This window comes from Lemur catta, chromosome 4, assembly GCF_020740605.2.
Source record: "Lemur catta isolate mLemCat1 chromosome 4, mLemCat1.pri, whole genome shotgun sequence".
In the NCBI taxonomy this organism is placed as follows: Eukaryota; Metazoa; Chordata; class Mammalia; order Primates; family Lemuridae; genus Lemur; species Lemur catta.
The window spans coordinates 69,783,633-69,801,691 of record NC_059131.1 but is presented as its reverse complement, the minus strand read 5'-3'; the positions used below and the strand labels follow the sequence as shown (position 1 = coordinate 69,801,691).

The following is an 18,059-nucleotide window of genomic DNA, read 5'->3' as shown; positions in this document are numbered from 1 at the left end:
CTGAAGAGCAATGCTCAGATGGAATGACGAACACTTTGAAATTTTGTGAAGGGGGATTCCAAGATCCGTGCCAGGGGCCACATCCTTCCACAGGCCCAGCCTTAATGGTGTCCATGGGGGTGGACTTGGAGATGTCCTTGGATGCCACTGATGGGGCAGGAAACAGAGCAGTTGGTCGTGTTGCCAGGATTAGGTGAGTTGGGGTGTGTGACGCACACAGCACAGTGCCAGGCACGTGGCAAGTGCTGCTGTCATCACTGGGCTGTGGCTCTGGTACTGGCCATCTCAACGCTGCCCAGTGCTCTGACTTTGGAGGCACAAGACCCGGACCCCCACCTTGGGTCCCCATTATAGTCTTGTGACTTCAGTCAAGTCACTCCACCATTCTTAGCCTCAGTTTCCTCATCTGGAGACTTGGTTTCCAAAGACTTGAACAAAGATGCCAAAGGAACATGTATCTAATGTGTGGGCAACTTAATTAATAGAGTCTAAGAGGGACAATAAATGCAATAAATAACCAAATCATGACTGACTCTAACTCATTTCAACAGGGCCAAATATGAGGCCAAAACCAACAACAGCATTCATAAAAATTTAGTTGGAACACATGTCAAGAAAAACACTGAGAATTAAAAATGCAACATAGAAGAATATGCCAGGTAGGGGCATGGCTATTTGGGCAGCTCCCTATGTGAAAACAAGATTTGGGAATCACACAATATCCAACAATAATGTGTGAAAGAGCTAAGAAAGCAAAGCAGCCTAGGCAGTAGGCAGCTCTGAAGGATAAGAATCAGGGGTCAGTTTGAATATTCTGACACCTGGGAATACAAAAGGAAATTCACACCAAATAGTATCTACTTGGTGGATGCAGTTATGTAGACATGTTAGATGAAACTTTAGAATAATTGTCAGGTCTTAAGAGAGATGTTTTCTCTAAAAGTTGTACCCTCACCCCCAGAACAAAAGAAAATCTGGAGATTGTAGTTGCCATGAGTTTAATGTCCGTCAGTAATGGGATGGAGTGCTAAAAGTCTATGTGTCTTTATTTTGCATCAGTGGAAGTATAATGTCTCTGCTGGGTGCACTCCTCCTGGGGGCTCGTCCAGGTTCCAGGTGCGACAGAACAGGTGAACAGCGTGTTCCTCCCACAGAAGCTTGTTCCAGTACTTCTGGACTGACCTTTTGAGAAGGAAATTAACAACAACTTTCAGATGGATTAAAGAATTAAATGCAAAGAATAAACCCACTGCACAACTGAAAGAAAATAGGAATGAACATTTATCTACATTTGGGAGGGATGAAAACTTCCTAAGCATAAAAATAATGGGAATAGTCACAGGGGGAAACAGTGTAGACATAAAAAATTTCAAACTTCTCAGTGCTAAATCACCATAACAGAAAAGGCAAGAAAAAACTGGGCAATATGCATGAGAGATAGTGGGCTAATTATATACGTATGTGTACATACACACACACACACACACACACACACACACACGACAAGAACAGGAAAAGGAGCAAAAGACATGAACAAGTATTTTGCAGGAAAATAAATGCAAATGATCTACAAAAAATAGACAGATGTTCAAACTCACAAGCAACCAAAGAATGCAAATAAAAACAGTAAGCTAACATTTATTTCTCTTTCAGGATGGCTAAGAAGATAATATACCCGAGTCCAAGGATGTGGAGGACAGTGTAGGTGGGTATTACTTAGACACGCGGGGCTTGCCTCTTCACGCTGGCCTCACTAGCTATGTGTCTCCTAGTAGCTTAACCATCCGCATCATCAGTTTCCTTGTTCATAACTGCAGATAATCATAATTCCTGTCTCACAGGGCTGTCAGGAAGATTGGCTGAGATTACTTTAAATGAGTGGTGACACCTTAAAGAATTTTTTTTTTCGAGTTAGAAGCAAGGAATCAGGGAATGGCTAAATAAATCCTGATACATTTTAAAAATGAAGTATTACACAGACATTAAGCATATTGTTATGTGCATATTGTTACAGACTATTTACAATGAAAAGTGCTATAGATGTTGTGATCTCAATATTTTAAAGAAAAATGTACACTTTTTTTGTCTACAGAAAACTATGGCTAAAATTTCAGTTCCTGTCCTTCTAGTGGTTACCTCTTGTGATGGGATTACAGGTAATTTTTTTTTTTTTTTTAGAAAAAACAAAAAATGTAAGACAAAAGAGTTTGGAAAATGATAATGATACCAAACAAAGCCAAAACAGAGCAAACAAAAATCCTTTTTGCAGGTTTTAAGAATGGCATCTGGCCATGTTTAGATTGCTAGACCCTTGTATTATTTGAAACAGTTAGAGGAAATGGTTATGTGTAGCCTAGAAGAGATAAGGTTTCCAGGGGCTGTGACACCTGTCTGCACATATTTGATAGATGTCATGTCAGGATGTATCCCAATTTTGTCCTCTGAAACAGCATATCACCTGCCTCTCAATGACAAGACCCTCCATGGAAGAAGATTAGTGTGTCCTAAGAAACTTGGGGCCACACTTGGGCCTTGGGGAGAGCCTCCCGGCTGCTGGTGGGGACCTTAGCCCACAGGAGAGGAGACACAGACCCACCTATTCTGTAGGTCACATGGAGAGGTCTTCTTCCCTGCATGGGGTTTGGGCTTAAAGATTCTCTTTCTCCCTCCCTCCCTCCCTCCCTTCCTTCCTTCCTTCCTTCCTTCCTTCCTTCCTTCCTTCCTTTTCTTCTTTCTCTCTCTCTTTCTCTTTGAGATGGAAACCTGTAAATGATTAAATTAGTAGACCAAGAGGAGGAGCCAGTATAATCATCAACAGATTCAAGGGTAATGAGACTCTCCATCCTCAGAAATGTTCTACCCTACCTAGGAAAATGAACATTGGATCCATTTCTGAAATTCTGTGACACCCTGTAGCAGAAACAAAGTTAGCTCAGAAATTGCTTCATCACAGTTCAGGAAGATTTAACTCCTTGCTTAGCAGACTTGCTGTAGACACGGCTGCCCCTGTGGCATCAAGGCATAATATGGAGGTGCTGTCTGACTTCTTACTTGTTCTACCTGGCTACCTTTCACCCCCCATTTTTCCTGTGCTGGGTCACACCTGGAGCTACAGAGGGCTGGTCTTTCTGTCCTGGGACACTGGGATCAGAACCTTTTTACCTCATTGAACAAATGAGCAGTGAGTTGCTGGGTACCAGTGCTAGATACTCGAGGTGTATTACTGTAGTTAATCCTCACAACAGCCCTGTGCAGAAGGTTCTTTCAATATCCTTGTCTGAGACTCAGAGAAGTTAAGTCACTTGAACATGAACACAGTCATAGGTTCAGCAAGAGCTGCAGCCTGATCCTCTGAAGGTGCAGAGGATCAGGGCAGAGCAGTCTTGCCCCCCAGGCCATAGAGGAGGGGGCGAGTCTGCCATTTCCACCCTCCAGGATCCAATCGCCCTTCTCCTGGCCCCAGAATCCTCCCACACCTAGCCCTCACCATGCAGGTGGGGCCACTTCATCTAGAGGTGGGCAAGTGGCCCCAAACCACTAATCTGCACATCCCATGTCCCAGTATGGGCATCTGGTCCCACCGTGCTATTCCCGGGGCATCTGTCACCCGGGCTGCTGAGAAGATAGGCTACAAACTGAGCTGCTGGCAGCCACCTCCCAGTTACCTCTAGGGAAGGGCCCCTGTCCTGGTCTGTTTCTGTTGCTATAAAGGAATACCCAAGACTGGGTAATTTACAAAGAAAAGGGGTTTATTTGGCTCCGAGTTCTGCAGACTGTACAAGAAGCATGGTCTCAGCATCTGTTTCTGGTGAGGGCCTCAGGCTGCTTCCTCTCAGGGTGGAAGTGAAGGGAAGCCGGCGTGTGCGGAGATCACTTGACAAGGGAAAGAGAGACAGAGAAAAGGTAGGGGTGCCAGGCTCATTTAAACAACCAGCTCTCCCAGGAGCTAATAGGGAACTAGCAAGTGAGGACTCACTCACCTCCTATCCTCTGGAGGGCATGAATCTACTCATAAGAGATCTACCCCCATGAGCCAAACACCTTCCATTAGGCCTCCACCTCCAACACTGGGGCTCAAATTTCAGCATGAGGTTTGGGGGACAAACATCCACCTATAGCACCCCACTAAGAGGGAGCTAGCACCTAGGGAGATGGAGCAGAGAGATGGAGTGAACAAGACCCACTCCTGCAGATGTCATGGGGTTCAGCTGGTCGTGGACTTTTCAGATGTAGAACAGTACATTTCCTCCTTAAGCCGCTCGCTCTGCACTAGGGTTTTCCCTCACAGCTCAGCTGTCTGGACTTTTTATGCAGATGGAACAAGCAGTGTGACCGCTCTTCCCCAAACCACTGGGGGCCTGGCTGCAAGGGACCGGTGGGGTGGGTGGAGGAAGGTTTATAATGTGGTTGAATGGGAAGTTAAGCAAACAGAAAAGATCATATTTTCTATAGTGAGAAGCATTTTGCTCTGTACTTTAAACCATAGATAAATAGGAAGGCCATTTGGGATGTCTCCACCGTCTGGGGTTCTGAGCTTATGTGCTATCTGTTGTTCATTTAAAAGCATCTCTGCTCCTCAGAGTAGAAAGCCCAGATGAGAACCAAAAACATGCAAGGACTTTGTGAGAGGATGAAGGTGGTAAATCAGTGGGGAAAGATGGAACATTCAGTAAATAATATTGGGACCATGAGGCAACCATCTGAAAAAAAAGTTGAATCCGTACTTAACATTACAGACCCATATAAAATCCATACAGATCAAATATTTAAATGTAAAAAATGAAACCATAAAAGTACTAAAAGAATTGTTTTTTCATTTCAGAGGGAGGAATGCCTTTATGAGCACAAACATAAAATACAAAACCAAAACCAAAACCAAAAAATAAATTGATGAAAATGACTACATAAAAAATCAGGTTTTGTCTGCATTGCCAAACCTACCATAAGCAAACTGGGAAAAACTATTTTAACCTAATATCACAAAGTACAAATGCACCTAGTATAAAAAGATGCCTGTAAATTAATAATAAAAATCCCAACACTCTAATAGAAAAGTGGGCAAAGGTTATAAACTGATGAGATGTAGGGATTGAAATACAAATGGCCTCCAAGCGTTTGAAAAGACTCTCAACATCATTAACTATGAGAGAAATGCAATTGAAATCTACATAAAGGTACCATTTTTCACCGTTCAGACTGTCAAATTTTGATCACAGGACATGATCCAAAGATGTTTGGAAACAGACATTCTTACACATCCTAGTTCGTAAAATAGTACAATTTTAATGGAGGACAATTTGGCAATATCTATCAAAACTACAAATGTGCTTAACACTTTACCTAGGAACTCTGCTTCAGTGAATTCACCTCCAGATATCCTCACAGGTGTGAGCTGTATGTACGTGTAAGGATTTTTAAACAGCATCATTTTTATTCATTGGAGATGGAGCACAACATTCTGCAGCTGGCTAAATATTAATAAACAGAGGTACAATGTGCTACTCTTTATGTAGCAAATTACGGTGCCATAGCTTGTGCATGCAAAGAACAGCCCCCAAAGGACCCCGAGGACTCAGATAAGGGTGGTTGCCTCTGGGGAAGGAAACAGAATTCCTGGGGGACAGGTGAGAGGGAGACCCTTCTCCACACACTGGTTTGCATTTGTTTACATTTTGTTCTGCGTGCAAAGGTTGTCTATTACAAATACTTTTAAAAGTTAAAAGACAAAACACCTGCATCCTACTTTCTCCTCAGGGGCAGCCAGATACAGCAGGCAAGTAGCTGAGTGCCCCAGTGGACGCCACCCTCTCTGTCTTCTGGCCAGTCACACTGCTCGGCCAGTGTCGAGGCATGAGGATGAGGGAGGGTCCTGCTGGCCACAGCACGGCCCACACTCAGTTGCACCATCTGGGGCCTGCTCACGCCCGTTCACCGCTCTGCGGTTTCATCTAACTGTGTATTAGTAAGTACACATCGGTAAGGAATCTTACAGCCTTTTGCAGTCCTCTTGGGGGTAGGCAGAGAAGAGCAGGTTTTAAATTTTAAATAACTAAAATGTGGCAGTTGCTGGCAACCCTTAGGTATTCCGGAGGTGTTAATTGATGGTGAACGTGTTTATGACCAGGGCATGTTTCACAGCTCTGGACCACCTAACTTCACTTCTCCTCGGTCCAGGTTTGAAATAAAACCCCACAATTTGCCCTTCTCACCCCACGCCAATTAAAAACAAACACCCGCAGACTCAGGTGAGCCCATCCCAGGGCCTGACTGCGGGGGACGCGAGTGCACTGCGGCCGTGTGCTCTGTCACAGCGTCACAGCATCACCACACTCAAGTGTCTGGCCTCAGAGTCTGTCTTTTGGATCGGCGAGTGGTGACAACCTTGTGCCAAGGCCCTGGTGGCACTCCCTCCCTGGCTCCTCCAGCAGGTGTTGAGAGTGGAGAACGGGTGCATTTCTGGTTTCACAGAGGGGGCTGGTCAGAGCACGCTCCCAGCTGTCACTGTGAAGGAGGTGGCATCTTGGCACTCGAAGCCCTGGCTGACTGCCCACGGATGTTACCAGTCAGTTTCCTCGGCCCTGGGCTCAGGCGCTGGAGGCTGCGCGGACCCCTGCAGAAGGGTGTCTCCCCCTTGGCCCTCCCTCGGGCCCCTGACATGAGGCGGGTGGTCAGGTGGTCCCAGCTAAGGGCTGGCCCTGTCCCATAGGGGCCTGAGCAGCAACGCAGGTGGCAATAGTTACTCTTACAAATGTCCAGGCACACTCTTTTTCAGATGAGCTAGCGAACAAAGTGCTGAGCGAGAGGCCTGGGGCGGCCCCTGTGCGTGAGCCTGCATGAGCGTGTGCACATGCATGAGTGTGTGCACATGTGAGCACCGTGTCCACATGGACAACAGTCGCTGCCCACATGCACTCACTCTGTGGTCTGCCTGGATTCCCGTTCTGGAACTGGCCCACTCTTCCAACTTTTTGGACAAGGAAAGGCCAGGAGAAAGCGGCTGCCTGTCATGCAAGTCCAAACATCTGGGTGCTCAGAGGAGCAAGCAGGGCTGCTTCCTGGGGCACAAGTGCTGCCCACCGGGACGTGTGGCAGATCCGTCAGTGGACACGGAGACAGAGGTGCTCCCTGTGCCCGTGATGCTGTGGGCCCTGAGGGGCGAGCCTGGGCGTTCATTCTGTGTCTTCCTCCCCGCCTTGGGAGGGAAGGACTCTGTTGGCCAATGCACAGCAGGAAGCACAGATTCCAGCTTTTCTGGATAAGCACAAGATGACAGGGGGCTTTCTGAAAGGAAGAAGGAAAGAGAGAAAGAGAGAGAGAGATTTGGGGTTAGGGGGAACTGGAAGGTGCCCCGCGCAATGTATGGAAAGTAAAAGCACAGAACGCTCAGCCAAGCAATTGTTTTTCTCCTGGAGGCTAAAATTCACGGGCAGGTAGCCAACAGCCACATGAGGATAAGAAATGTAATCTGTTTATTATAAGTTTGTAGAATGCCCCTCCTTGGCGTAGGGAGCGTGCAGGACACCCTAACCCGCCGTGACGGGCCTGCTGCCCATGGCAAGTGCACCGGAGCTGGCAGGTCACTGTTGGTAAAGCCCAATTCTCCTGCTCACCTCCTTTCTCAGTCATCCACTTCCCTGTGGGGCAGATAAACACATTCCCAAAGAGGACAGCTGGAGTGGCCGAGAGCCAATGGAAGCTGCTTCTCCCTCCCTTGCTGCAGCCACTGCTGCTACCGTAGCAAAGGCTCGAAGTGACCTCTCCAGGTTGGAAAGCACCCCGGAGGTGGCTGAGTCCCACTGATGCCAGAAGCCGGTGTCTGCAGATACCCTCCTGCAAGGTCCTGGGCCCCGCTGGGTCACTCCCACTTCTGGGCAAGACGCCAGCCCTGGGCAGCTCTGGGCTGCCGCTGCCCCATAACGAATTGTTGTCCTTCCACTGTCTGAACTTTCTGTGTGCCTGCCACTTTTCAGAACAATAGTGAATAAAAACAACAGCCAGCATTTATCAGGTATTTACTGTGAGCCTGGTACTGTCTAGGTACTTTATTTGCATTGTTTCGTTGTACCTGCCCAGTAACCCTCGAGGGAGACACAATTATTACCCTATTTTACAGACGCGGTAATGGAATCTCAGAGGGCTTCAACAACTTGCCCAAAGTCCCACCATTTGTGGGATCCATGGTGGAGTCTGGATTTGAACCCTGATTTTTCCAATCCCAGAACCCAAGCTCCTTCCATCATACCCCGCCATTCTCTCCCTTCCACGTGGAGGTCCATGGAGAGCTTCTCTCCCAGCTAAACATTCCAGAAAGGGCATAGGTCCATTGCTACCCCATTTCTCTTATGGGAACTAGAGAATAGCTGTATTCTAGAACCTCCTCCTGACCTCTGCAAACTCTCATCTCCAAAGGACACTCTCCCTCTGTTCAGAACTGAGCAAACACTAAAACATGGTGGCTAAAAGCACGAGCATCGGGCAGGCCTGGCTTAGACTTCTGCTTTAGCCTCTTGGCAAGCCTGGGCAAATTGCTCAGCCTCTGTAGTTCTCCAGTTTCCCATCTGCAGCCATGGGTAGCACTGGACTCTCTACCAAGCCCACAGGGTGGTTGTAAGAACTAAATGAGATGAAACATAAAGAGCTCCCAGCCCATGTTTGCAGGTGAGAGGCACCTCTGCTGTACACATGGTGACAAAAGCAACGAGGCTCAGAGGACATGTGGGTGGATGTCCCACCACCAAGATTTCACTCCTTCCCCAACTTCTGACTGTCAGAATCCTCCAACATCAGGGGAGGATCTGCTCAAAGACACACAAACCAAAAACCCACAGTATGCATGTGGCTTTCTAACTCTATGCTACCATTTCCTGCGGGGAAGCACCTGCAGCAGTGGAGGGGGGTGGGCAGGGGCCTGGGGAAGTGAGGCCCATGACAGGACCGAAGGCTCCCCTTTAGGAAGCAGAGGAGAAGGTCTGCTCGCTGAGAACTGGCTGCTGCGTACAGACCTCTCAGCCTTGCCACTGAGAACTCGTGGACAACTCTGGGCCTTTGCTCTTCCCTGCCTTCAATGGATGACTTGGAAGTCACCTCTGAAGTGCACTGAATTCCCAGGAACAAAGACGCTTTTAAGACAGGCTTAAAAAAAAATACTTGTGTTTTCTTCAACCCTTACCTTCTCCAAGAAGCCTCCCCTGATCTCTTCCCAAAAGGTCCCTCCTGACCATCTCCCCCAAATGACCCCGACCTCCAGAACTAAAATAATGCCCTGCCCACGTGTGGGCCACCTGTCATGCTCCAGGTGGCTTTACTTTTCCTTCATAACATGCATTGCTAACTGACGTGTGTCCATTTCTTGCTTGGGTTATAGCCTTTCACCTCACCAGTGTGTCAGCTGCACCAGGCAGAGATCTGCACTGTTCTCTTCCCTGCTAAGTCCCAGAGCCCAGAATGTCCCGGCACAGGCAGTAGGCTCACTAAATAGTGGTTGAATGAACACATGAAAAGGTAAAGAAATGACTCTTTATATCATTTAAGAACATTACAAACTTACAAACATGTCAGAGCTGTAGTGACATTTTCAAACATTACTACCACCAAACTTTGTGTCCAAATGAAAGTTGATTCACATCATTTTAAAAAATGCCCCAAATTAAAATGGCTCTCCTTTGCTTTTTTCATAATAGCCAAAACCTGGAAACAGCTCTGGTGCCCATCAATAGGAGAATGGATCAACAAGCCATAGTATATCCATGCAATATAATACTACTCAGCAACAGAAAGAATGATTTACAAAAATGGATAAATTGCAGAAGCATTATGCTAAAAGAAGGAAGCCAGACTCAAAAGAGTGCATGGTATCACTTCTATCCATACAGTATTCTAGAACAGGCAAAACTAATCTAGGATTAAAAACAAAACAAAACGTTTGCCTCTAGGAGGTGGCTGGGGAAGGGACCGAATGGGAAGCAGGATGAGGGGACGTGGGGGGTGATGGACAAGTTCTGCATCTTGTCAGAGGGGTGGGTTACACTCATCAAATGGTCTATGTAATATTTGTGTATTTCAACGTAGGTACAGTTTTTATCTCAAAAAATAAAAACACAATTATTGAACTATAGTTAATGAAATGCATGCTGAAGTGTTTAGGGGTGAATATTTACAACTTACTTTGAAATGTATCCAAAACATTAGGACTTTAATTTCCAGATAGTTGGAGTTGACCTACTTGTCCCATTTCCCCCATAAGTATCACTAAAAAGTCTGGATATTATATAAAAAACAAACACAAGAAGACTCTGAAAGGTGGAGAGAAGACAGACGGACCAGGGACCTGGGAACCAGAGGAACATTACATGGTGGGGAGTCCACTGGCTTGGAGCTGCAGAAGCTGAACTCAGAAATTCCAAATAAGAGCAGATCAAAAAAGCCCTGACAGAAGCCTGCTCTCTCTAGCCAAATAACCTGGAAAGTGGCAGCTTAGCAAGACAGAAAAGTTTCAGGCAATAACCATTCCATTCCAACCAAACACTACAGGAGACACTGTAGCTGCAGCCCCGCCCCCACCAGCAGGGCCCAAGTGGAAAACCTCCACTTGTATCCTCACCAGGCTGCAACAAGGTGCCTCACCACCCTGCCCGCCCCAACCCCCACCAGGTGGTGTCTGAGAAGGCTAAGGAGGAAGCTAAGACTTTCATTGCTGCCTGGTGGTAATAAGCTCCCCCATAGTGTCATCGGAAAACATCCAGGGAGCCTAAACTTCCACCCCACCCAGCAGGAACGAGGCATTCCTCCCCTTCCCCGCCATATTGGTAACAGAAGAGAACTAATGGAGTGGCAGAGCTTCGGCTTCTACCCAGCAGTAGGAAAGAGACCCCTTCCTCAGGTGTCAACAGAGGCTGAGTGGGGAACCTGGACTTCCCTCCCAACCTGGCAATAATGAAGCAGTACCCCCCTTCACTCCCCCAACCCTCCCCTACTGGGGTGCTGTCAGAGGAAGTCAATTAAAACAGAAGATTAAAATAAGATCCAGAGTCTCTCAACATAAAGTCGAGGTTGCAATAAAAGTTGCTCATTGTACTAAGAACTAGGAAGGCCTCAAACTGAGTGAAAAAAGACAATTAATAAATTCTAACACTGAGATGACAGAGATGATGGAATTATCTGACAAATGTTTTAAAGCAACCATCAAAAAAATACTTCAAAGAGCAATGACAACAGTCTTAAAACAAAAGAAAAAATAAGAAGTCCTAGGAAAGAAAGATGAAATATAAAGGAACAGCAGCAGATGAAAATTTTAGGACTGAAAAATACAGTAACCAAAATTTTAAAAAACTCAGTGGAGGTACACAACAGCAGAACAGAGGGGACTCAGGGAAGAATCAGTGAATTAGAAGATAGGACAAGAGAAACACCCAATCTGAACAATAGAGAGAAGAAGACAGGCTTAAGAAAAAATGAACAGAGCCTCAGAGACCTATGAAGCTATAACAAAAGATCTAACTTCTGTGGCACTGATGTTCTGGAAAGAGATGAGAAGAGGACAGAACTAAAAAAAACACTCAAAGAAATAATGGCTCAAAATTACCCAAATTTGGCAAAAGACATTAACATGTAGATTTAAGAAGCTGAGAAAATCCCAAGTATAATAAACCCAAAGAAATCCACATCAAGACACATCATGGAGTCAAACTTCTGAAAACTAAAGATCAAAGGGGGAAAAAAAAACCTGAAAGCACAGAGAAACAACACCTTACCTATCGGAGAAAAAATAGCAAATTTCTATCAGAAACCAAGGAGGCCAGAGTACTTCCAAGTGCTGAAAGAAAAAACTGCCAGTCCAGAATCCTATATCCAGCTGAAAGACCCTTTCCAGTGAAAATATCCTTCAGGAATAAGAGAAAATCAAGACATTCTCAGAGGAAGGAAAACTAAGAATATTTGTCACCAGTAGACATACTGTAAACAAATGGCTAAAAGAAGTTTTCTAAACAAAAAGGAAACAATAAAAGAAGGAATATTGGAGCATCAGTAAAGAAGAAAGAGCACAGTAAGCAATATTATTGGTAAGTACATGGATTTTCCTTCTTCTGTTAAGTTTTCTAAATTACCTTGACAGGTGCAGCAAAAATTATAACACTATCTAATGTGATCCTAAATGCATGTGGAGGAAATATTTAAGCAATTATATTATAAACAGAGAGTAATGGGACATAAAGATGGCACTAGTAGACTGTGGGATCAATAGGTGCAGAAAAATTATTTGATAAAATCCAACAAACATTCTTAATAGAAAGTCTCAGTGAACTAAGAATAAATGGGAACTTCCTCAACCTGTTAATTATCATCTATGGAAAACTTACAGCTAACGTCATTCTTAATGGTCAAAGATTGAATATTTTCCTCTTAAGATCAGAAACTCACACCAATGCTATTCAACATGGCACTGAAGGTGCTATCCAGTGCAACATGGCAATAAATAGAAATAAAAGAGATCCAGATTGGAAATAAAGAAGTAAAGTTGTCCTTATTTGCAGATGACATGAGTCTATGTAGAAAATCTTATGGAACAAAAAAACTTCAAGAACACAAAAAAGACTTTAGCAAAGAAACAGTATACAAGACTAATGTACAAAAATCAATTATGTTTCTATATACTTGCAATGAAAAATTGGAAATTGAAATGTTAAAAATATCATTTACAATAATGTCAAAAATATAAAATATTTAGGGCCCACGTGATGAAAGCTGGACAAGATGTATACATTGAAAATTACAATGTAATTGCTGAGAGAGATTAAAGAGAAACTAAATAGATAGAGATATTCTGTGTTCATAAGTCAGAAGACTCAATGTTTTTAAGGTGTAAATTTTCACCAAATTGATCTTAAAAGTGTAAGTTTTCACCAAATTGATCTCAAAATTCAGTGCAATTCTGATCAACTCTCATCGGGTTGTTTTTTTTTTTTTGGTAGAAATTGATAAGCTGATTCTAAAACTCACATGGAAATGCAAAGGACCTAGAATAGTCAAACCAATTTTGCAAAAGGAGAGCAAAGTTGGAGGACTAACAACGCCTGATTTTGAGACTCATTATAAAGCTACAATAATCAGGACAGTGGAGCTTTCTGCTATGGGCAGGTGGCTTCTCATACCCTTCTCCTTGAATCTGGTCTGGTCATTGTGACTCGCTTCCTTATATAATATGGCAGAAGGGACTTTATAGCATGTTCAAGCTAGGTTATAAGAAGCTTTGCAGCTTCTGCATGGGTCTCTTGGGATGTTTGCTTTAGCAAAAGTCACTTTAGGGTAAGCCACCACTAAAGTCTGACTTCTCTGAGGATGTTATACCATGAGGATGTCCAAACTACACATATAGAGAGGCTCTAGGGAGAAAGTCAGATGTCCAACCATGTGACTATTCCAGTCAACCCTGCTGAGGAGCTAGATATGGAAATGAAGAAGTCATCTGGGGCCTTCAGCCTTGCTGAGCCTCCAGATGATTCTTGCTCCAGTCACCATCCAACTGAAAATACATGAGAGACCCCAAGTAAGAACTGCTCAGCTGAAACCAGCCAACCCACAATCTTGGGAGAGACGATAAATTATTGTTTTGAGGTGCATGCACACACACACACACACAAAATCAGGACAGTGGAGCAAAGATAAGCAAAAATATCATTGAAACTTCAGAATCAAGAGTCCAAAAATAGACTGATTTTTGACAAAGGTGCAGAGTAATGCAGTGGAGAAATGATAGTCTTTTCAACAAATGTTGAAGGAACAATTAAATATACACATGCAAATAAAAGTGAACTTTGATCTGCACCTTACATCATATATAAGAATTAACTCAAAATGGATCATGATAGGTTGAAATATCTACAGTTTCTAGAAAAAAATAGGAGAAAATTGTTGTGACCTTGGGTTATGCGAAGATTTCTTACACCAAAAGAACAATCTATGAAAGAAAACATTGCTAAATTGGACTTCCTCAAAATTAAAAACAAAGACATCGTTAAGAAAATGGAAAAACAGGCTACAGACTGGGAGAAAATATTTGCAAGTCATATGCGAATAAAAGTCTTGTATCCAGAATATATATAAAGAACTCCCCAAACTCAATAATAAGAAATTAAACAACCCAATTTAAAAATGGGCAAAATATTTAAATAGAGGTTTCACTAAGGAAGACATATGAGTGAAAAGTAAGTCTATGAAAATCTGCCCATCACCATTAGTCACTAGGGAGAAGCACGTTAAAATCACAGTGAGCTACCACTATGCACCCATTCAAATGACTACGATTAAAAAAGACTGACCACAACAAGCACTGTCAAGGATGTAGAGCAAACGAAACTCTCACACACTTCTAGAGGGTTTTAGAAATGATGGGGCTGTGATACTTTACTTTGAACAATGGGCTCCAGCTCTACCCAGGATGATACAAGGGGTATTAGTTCACCATTGATTTTTTATGATGGTGCAAAGGCAGTATGGGTAACCAAATTGTTTGTACCCCCGTAATATTCTGAAATTTAAAAAAAGAAAGAAATGATGAGGCTGTCATTAACCAACTCTTTTCCAATCTTACTAAAGAAATCACTGTCTTAACTTCTTTCTTGCTCAGTCTTCCACTTTACAGGGTCACTGTCAAACCAGACAAGGCTACCTCCGGCAGTAGTGAGCTTAGCACTTTGCAATCTGGGGTGGCTCTAGTTTAGAAATAATCTTTCTGGTGTTTTCTTTGAGGCACCAGGTTATTGTGTGTTTAACAGTCTGCCCAGCCTTCTCTGGATTTGCTTGTTGGTTCTTTTGAGGCGTCTTGAAAGGCTAGGCAGTGCCCAATTAAACGAAGGCGAGGAAGGCATAACGCACCACGACTGTTAGCGACATTAGCAAATCTATTCCAGTTTTTTAAGCATTGAACAAAACGTTGTGCATTTCAGCACCTGAATATGTGCTTTTCTGACGCTGCCTCCCTGCCTACAGTTAGAGGAAGGGGCCAGGATGAGGCCAGGAAGGACTTTGCTTTAGCTGATAATGCCAAAACTCCGTGCCAGCACCCTGTGGTTTTCTGTCCTTGCAGGCAACAAGATTATCCTTGGAAGTTCTCCCCCTGGGGCCTCAGGAGGAGAGGACACTCTCTAGGAAGAGGTATTTTCCCCCAAAGCATCGTTTTCTACATGCTAGGGGAAGCAGCTGGCACACATCCAGGCTGTGGAACCCGAGCAGCCAGGGCTGAGTGCTCCATTTTGGGCGAAGTGGACGCCACAGTGTTTTCCTTTTAGATGTCTTTCTTAGCTGTCAGGTTCCATGCTCCGCGTCCTTGGGCTCCTTGCCCCCGGGGACGGGCGGAGGGAGGCAGCCTCTCGGCTGGGCTGGGAGAAGGGTGGGCGCGGTCGGGTCTGTGGTGCGACCGGCAGCGCCGCGCAGTCCAGGTGGCGCTCAGCCTCCGTGACCTTGGCCGCGGGAGAGGCTGGGCGTCTCGGGCGCGCGGGAGCCCCAGCCCCGGGCACAGCCGGGCTGCTGGCTCAGCTTTACTTTGTAACGGAAAAGGCTGCCTTTTGCCTTTCCTAAAACAGTTCCAGGGAGCTCTTAGAGGGGAGTTTCAGTCACTCTGAAATGACCAGCGAAATCTCTCTGGAGCCAAAATCAATCAACGCAGAAAAGACACGCCAACCTTTTAAACCACTAGTTGGTTCCTGAACGGAGCTGTCAGTCTAGAAGCCCCCCGGGTCCAGCGCCGGCAGAGCCGGGTATTTTTAGAGCCGCTTCTCTCTGAGATTCCAGCCGGCCGACCCGCGGGCTCCTGCCGGCCTCACAGCGCATGTGGCTTTGTGGGATATGATGCAACCCCAGCGTGGGCTCGACTGACACTAGACACGGAGCTGCAGACCGAGAAGCTCCGCGACACACAGAAGACCAGCTCTCATCCCTTGTCAACTGTCACCTTTTTTTTTTAAAACCCTCAAAAGATTCAGATGCCATTTTGGGGGAAAATGATATATCAGAGATTTATAAATGGAGCAATCTTCTAATCAAAATAAACATCATCAAATCGTGCTCACAGGATGGCAAATTAGTGGCAGGATATTTTGTTTTCTTTCACAATGACCCATGATTGATTTATGGATTAAAACGTGCTCTATGAAGTACATATATTTCTATGACATGTCTCCCTACGTATTTCCTGCCTTGTCTCTGTAGGATACATGCCTGGCTGTAGGATACATGCCTGGCGTCTCCGCCAGGACAGGTGCTCTCTGCAGGGCTCCTTGGGCAGGGGACCCATGTCTGCTTGGGGCTCCCCTATCCCCAGAGCCCAGAATTGGGCCCAGAGCAAGGGGCACAGACCCTCATACACGTGCCCCGGGGCTCCAGGCTATACATCTGTAAAGTGGGACAATAATGCTTGTCTTACCAGCCTTAGAGCCTCCTTGTGGGGATCCGGTTCATCAGAATGGGAAAGACGTGGAGGTTGCAGCTGTCGGCTGGTCCACTTTTCTTGTCTAGGAGACGAAGGAAAGGGCACAACTTTATCAGTAATGTTTCAGTTAATTTTATTTTTTAAAAAAGTTGGAGCAACCATTGTAAAGCATTAACATTTGTTATTTCTGTATCATGGGTACACAGGTGTTTGTTATATTATTCTGTATATATTTTTTTCTGTATCTTTCAAAGTCTCCTTTCCCAATATAAAGAAAAAAAGAACAAAGAAGAAGGAGAAAAGGGTTATATACAATCTGTTCCCCTCCACGTAGACTGTCTTTGGTTCTATGTACAGGAAAATGCTCAGGAAACCCAAGTGCTGCAGGAATGAGAGATGTTGCTGTTATTCATCATGTTTCTGTTCCTTCCATTGCTCTAGGATTTTACTAAAACTCACAGTAGGCTTCACCTTCACCCTCATCCCTATTTGTCTAAGACAGCTGTTTGCTCCCCAGGCTGTTTAATATGCTGGTGGGATAGGAGTTTTCCAGCCAAAGGCAGGTAAGTCCAGGATGATGTCATTTATAATGTTTTGTTTCAATTTCATCACCCTCCCCAACAATCCCAACCTATACTGAACAGAAACATACACCTGTATGAAGAGAAACTACTATATGTAGTTATTACAAATTTACTTTGTATGAGAAAATCCTAAACGTTCTTGGGCTTAACAAAAGCACGCTGTAAGAGAAGACTCACATTAACACTGACATTTCCACTCCTTTTAACTTAAAAACAGCCAAACTAAATTAAGTAACAACAACAACAAAAGTTGTTTCCCACAGTTTGACCAGCTCTTACCAACAGCCTTCAGCCTGAAACAATTTTCATGCTTGAGTTATTAACTTATGAAAATAGGCACAAAAGGGGGAAAATGTGAACAGATCCTCACTACATTATTAGTCATTGCTACAGCTGAATGCGTTTCCCGCACAAAGGCGTGTTTTTCTGCCTGCCAGTATCTTGGTTCTGAACAAAATGTAGCTCACTAATGGGTTCTGCCTCATATACCTTTCTGTAATCATTACTTTGCCATTCCCTGCAATTTATCCTGTTTTTCATGCGGAGTACGTCCATCAGTGAGGCGTGTGCACACACATGCACACACACCCACATGCACACACACACATGCACATACATCGTTTAAGTCCCCTTTCCCTTGGGGCTGAAAAGAAAGGTCATGGAGCTGCGTCATTTGTGGGAAGCACCACTGTGTTGATAATGATGATATTTGGAAATCATAGTGGTGGATGAATGTGAATATAATAGATTCTGAAAACCTTATGAATCGAGGGCAGCAACATGAGTAAATGAAGGGAACCTGATGCAGTCTGTCAAAGATGGAGGTAGAGAGGGCGAGTCTGACCCATCCCACCTTGGTCTCTTTCTTTGGGAGGGACAGTGCTGGACTGACACCCTGGACCAGCAGGAGACAACGTGCTCACTTGCTGAGCGGTCTCAAGTTTCCCAGATCACCTCCGAGATTGCAGGCAGGAGCCCCCTTTTTTGACAGTTTCTGGGTTGGACTCAGAGGCGCTTCCCCAGACCAGGCTGAGCCAAGTGCATAAAGGAAC

General features: G+C 44.8%; 1 long non-coding RNA gene across 2 annotated transcripts; it reads right to left on the bottom strand.

The window, feature by feature from the left end:
* Positions 1-992: 992 nt before the first annotated feature.
* On the bottom strand, positions 993-17,297 carry LOC123637181. Of its 2 annotated transcripts, none has more exons than XR_006734763.1 (3): positions 17,185-17,297; positions 16,418-16,505; positions 993-1,182 (listed from the first exon to the last, which is right to left on the bottom strand). It is a non-coding gene; the product is annotated as an uncharacterized LOC123637181 (long non-coding RNA). The 2 variants fall into 2 exon arrangements; XR_006734764.1 differs by lacking the exon at positions 17,185-17,297 and adding an exon at positions 17,121-17,156.
* Positions 17,298-18,059: the final 762 nt, after the last annotated feature.